The following is a 5099-nucleotide window of genomic DNA, read 5'->3' on the forward strand; positions in this document are numbered from 1 at the left end:
CCTAACCCTAACCCCGGATCCTTTCGGTTTGAACGGCAGTTTTTAACATAATTTCTAGGCAACTAAAAAATTTTAAACTCCGTATACTGGTAGAATGTGTTTATAAAACATCTTTTTTCTCTTGGCTTTATTAAGAAAATTCTATAGTTAGTAAGATATTTGTTGTTTTTTTTCTTCAATTTCTGCAATTTCAACCAATTAATGACGTGTATTGAGGTTATAAACATTCTGTGCCGTATGAATATGTCCCTCGTTTAAGAAACAGATTGGGTTTATCTACATTTGTGAAGAAAAAGAGATGCCCTTCCCCCACACCTAACCTTAACCCTAAAACAGATTGAAATGCAATAGATCGATACTAGGGTCATAATTATGGGTGACAATTTCATATGACACCGCTAGAAAAAACTGCCGTTCAAACCGAAAAGATCCCTAACCCCTAATCCTCAGGGATAGAAAGAAAGGTTCTTTAACGTTTCGAGCAAAGCTCTTTTTCAGAAACAGTTGACAGAGGAAAGTCCAAGAACAAAGGAAGACAGAGGAATAAATCGCCAACAATCCACAAGTAGCTGTGCCATATATATATATATATATATATATATATATATATATATATATATAGGGGCAGGAGTGGCTGAGTAATTCTTGGCTTTCTTTCATCAGTCAAATCCCAGAAGTCACGACTATTTCGGGCACACACACATACACATACACACATATATATATATCCGGATGGATATATAGATCTGGATGTTATGTATATATATATATATATATATATATATATATATACATAACATCCAGATCAATCCGGCCTCTTGAGCCAGCTTTGGTCAGTTGACCATTAAGTGACGTATCGCTGTAGAATATATGGACCAGAATATATTTTTTTCATAAAAAAAAAAATAGAAACCGACAACCCACTCCCTCCCTCCCTCCACCTCCCACCTGTTAAGTGGGTAATTCGAATAATTAACCCCCCTCCACCTTCACCAACATCTCCGCTTCCCGCCCGCCAGCCCGCCCGCCAGCCCCCACCCCCCATACTTTGTCCTTACCCTTACCATAGTGGATTAGCTTTCAGTCATTTTTGAAACTCGCTGGTAATTTTCCTGTCAGAAGGTCTCATTTTTTTGTCTCATTTTTCTGGCTGCCATTGCTGTTGAGGTGGCGGTGGTGTTGCAGTTGTTGTTGTTGGTTGTTGCTGTTGTTGTTGTTGTCGGCTTTTGCTGTTCTTTTTATTCGCTCTTCGGTTACAGAAATAGAAATTTCGCGGAAGTATTTCATTTATGTATGTTTATTTACATCTCTAACCCTAAATACACACACACACACTCACACACGTGTGTGTGTGTATTGGTATAGGCGTTTTTGCACGGTAGTGTGTAACTGGGTTCCGTGTATCTGTATTAGTGTATGTGCACGAGCGTGGGCGTTTGTGAGGGTGTATATGTGTGCACAGGTTTTAAGAGAAAGCGTGGATATGTGTGTGTGTGTACTTGTATTCGTTTAAATTTGAGTAAAAATTCAGAGGAAGGGAGGGGGTGAGAGAGAGGAAGGAAGAGAGAGGGAGATGGGGAGAGAGGGAGAGAGGAGGAGGGGAGAGATGGGAGAGAGGAGGAGGGGGAGAGAGAGGAGGAGGGAGAGATTGGAGGGAGAGAGATGGAGGGAGGGAGAGAGATGGAGGGAGAGAGAGAGGGTGGGTGATAGAGAGATAGAGTGATAGAGAGAGAGAGTGATAGAGAGAGTGACAGAGAGAGAGAGAATGATAGAGAGAAAGAGTGATAGAGAGAGATTGATAGAGAGAGAGAGTGTAAGAGAAAGAGAGTGATAGAGTGATAGAGAGAGAGTGAAAGAGAGAGACAGAGAGAGAGAGAGTGACAGAGAGAGAGTGATAGAGAGAGAGAGTGTGATAGAGAGGGAGAGAGTGATAGAGAGAGAGTGTGTGATAGAGAGAGAGAGAGATAGAGAGAGAGAGAGTGATAGACAGGATAGACAAGTTTAGATTCCAAGCTGTGTCCTCTTGAAGAACACTCCTATTCACAAATGAAACACGTGTAAAAGTGAATAAATTACATCTTTTACCTTTTTCTTGTTCCTATCCTTAGACTGTGGTCATGCTGCGGTACCAAAACCTTTTTTGCCATCTTGTTTTGATATATTCCGTCTTCGTCAATTGTTTCACATTAAATTTGTTTACTTTCGAACGTCCAATCTGTATTGTTTTGTTTGCTCGAAGCCCTAATTCTCCGCAAATTTTGCGGGCGCCGCCGATATGCAAAGTTGTGAGTTTTATCGTTAAAGGCATGAAACTGTGTATTAATATTTCGGTCGATAACTGATGAAGATTTAGGGTCCTTCTGTGTCTGTCCTACGTATAAAGATTAAAATCACGTTAAGGATAATTATCAGATAGTTAGCATAGAAATAAACAATTTGTGTGTGTATATATATATATATATATATATATATTATAATTATTGTTTGAGTCTGGTGTGTTTATTCTATCAGTCCTTTTTCTGAAATCGCCAAGTTGCAAGGACATAAACAAACCAGCACCAGCTGCCAAATGGTGATATGTATAATTATTGATTTAATCTATATATGCCCAACCCAACATATACATACGTATATATATATGTATACATAGACAGACAGATAGATAGATAGATAGATAGATAGATAGATAGATAGATAGATAGATAGATAGATAGATAGATAGATAGATAGATGGGGAGAGAGAGAGGGAAGGAGAGAGGTAAAGAGAAAGAGAGAAGGAGAGAGAGACTGAAAGAGACAGAGAGAAAGACAGAGAGAGAGAGAGACTGAGAGAGACTGAGTGAGTGAGCAGGAGAGTTGAAGGAGTAGGTGCCACTGGCAAATGGAAGACCTAAGACGTAAACATCGTAAGGAATAAATTACGTATGCTTTTTTAATTATTCGTGATACACTGCCGTGTTTCGATCTTCTGTTCGTTAAAGTTCGGAAATTATGAAATTCCACTTTGGGGAATTTAGAAGAAAAATACTATAAAAAAAAAGAGAGAATATATAGACAAGGTTTAGGAGATGAGAATATCTTTAACAAGGAGTTTTCCGTCTGGACTATCTTAAAACCAACCAGAGTTATTTGAAGACATACATATGTATAGAGGTGCAGAAGGGATGAACAAAAGCTAAGAAGAAAAAAAAGGAGGGAGAGAGGGATTGGGAGAAAGATCCAAATATATCTATGGCAGTAAATTAGAAGAAAAAGACGAAAATGGCAAAGATAAAAAAGGCTTTATCAACAACATTCAAGCTGAGGTAAAAAGTCGGTTTCCTTGCGCTGAAGGTTTTGTTCCGTAGATTTTCTTTCAAACGGATTTTAATGGGAAAAAGATGTACACTTGTATGTCGGATAAGATGGAAACGCAGTAAGGAGGATGAGAGTGAGTTTGGGGGAAAGAATAGCTGCGAAAAAAAAAAATGATTTAATAAAAGCATCAAACAGAATGAAGAGATATGAAAAAGGAAATGAGAAAAAAACGAAAGTTAGTGTTGAGGGGGTGAAAACAAAAAGCAGAGTGCGGAAAATGAATAGGCCTAAGAGTGATTGTAAGACTAAGTGTGCTAGGGAAGGTCGTTGACTTGATAAATGTATAAAAATAGTAACAATATATCTAGCAGAAGTGTTTGAAATCAAAGCAAGATACCTTAAAATATTCTTGCTGGTGCAAAGCGTACGTTTTTTTAACCGGTGTTTTTGTAAAATATGTTGCCGTAAAATCATTGGTCCTTTATAACGCTCACATTTTTATAATGTTTGCGTTAACGTTGTAGTATTGTTAAGTTTCATAATTAAATAAAAGAACAGTGTTATTTTAATAATAATGATATTTCAGTAGTAATTAAGTAAATTACAACATATATATATTTCTTTATTGCCCACAAGGGGTTAAACATAGAGGGGACAAACAAGGACAGACAAAGGGATTCATTCGATTACATTGACTCCCAGTGCGAAACTGGTACTTTATCTATCGACCCCGAGAGGATGAAAGGCAAAGTCGACCTCGGCGGAATTTGAACTCACAACGTAACGACAGACGAAACACCGCTAAGCATTTCGCTAACGTGTCTGCCAGCTCAGGACAAACAAGGATAGACAGACGGATTAAGTCGATTGCATCGACCCCAGTGCGTAACTGGTACTTATTTAATCGACCCCGAAAGGATGAAAGGCATAGCCGACCTCGGCGGAATTTGAACTCAGAACATAACGGCAGACGAAATACGGCTACGCATTTCGCCCGGCGTGCTAACGGTTCTGCCAGCTCGCCGCCCCAGACAGTTGTTATTTAACAAACAAAAATTTATGCATGAATGTTTATAAATATGATTTAGACTTTGTTGTGAAGTCACAAATTAATTTTTCATGGTTTTGTGCAATGGATAATGTTAGCTTAGGTTAAAAAATAATTAAAAAAGAGAAAAGGTTATGTATAAAGGCTGAAGTACAAAAGGTTGGAAACAACAAAAAATGAAGAAAATAGAAGAAAAAGAAGAGACAGCAGAAGAAAGGAATATATTTAGAGTTCAAATAAGAAGCAAGAGAAAGGATGATTTAAGAAAATTAAGAAATTAATATACGCGTAGATGATTTCGTAATCTCCATATCAAAAGACCAAAAGGATAGGCATCTACCTATCCTTTTGTTCCATTATATATATATATATATATATATATCTATATATATATATATATATATCTATATATATATATATATATATATATATACATACACCAGCTTAATCGATTCATTGCCTATAACCAATCTTTATTCAGGCAGCTATAAACTATAACATCCCTGTGTTAAAAGCTGGAGTATAAGCGCAATTCGAACTAAACATGAAGTATATATGCCTTTTGTCTTATGTCATTTGACATCGTATTAACCAGAATTTACCAATAATGTATGCGATTCTGAGATGGATGAAGTGAAGGAGGGTGTAGGTAAATTATGAAGTGTAAGGGGAGAGTTTTATTGTGTAATATCTGGGACTTATTTAGCAGTTTCGTTCTTGTGTTTTCGATTGGTTTTTCGTGGTGGGGTTGTAT

At 37.3% G+C, this 5099-nt stretch overlaps 1 long non-coding RNA gene across 2 annotated transcripts in view; it reads right to left on the reverse strand.

Annotated features, from left to right (window-relative positions):
• LOC118766042 overlaps nucleotides 1-3731 on the reverse strand; it is a 50321-nt gene extending 46590 nt beyond the window's left edge. The window contains exons 1-2 of one of the 2 annotated variants that reach the window (XR_005001967.1): nucleotides 3695-3731; nucleotides 2086-2371 (exon numbers count right to left, since the gene is read on the reverse strand). This is a non-coding gene — a long non-coding RNA (uncharacterized LOC118766042). The remainder of the gene's footprint in view (nucleotides 1-2085; nucleotides 2372-3694) is intronic. The other variant, XR_005001968.1, reaches the window with a different exon arrangement.
• Between the last annotated feature and the right edge of the window lie 1368 nt (nucleotides 3732-5099).

The sequence above is a fragment of the Octopus sinensis genome, linkage group LG14, assembly GCF_006345805.1.
Source record: "Octopus sinensis linkage group LG14, ASM634580v1, whole genome shotgun sequence".
Lineage (NCBI taxonomy): Eukaryota > Metazoa > Mollusca > Cephalopoda > Octopoda > Octopodidae > Octopus > Octopus sinensis.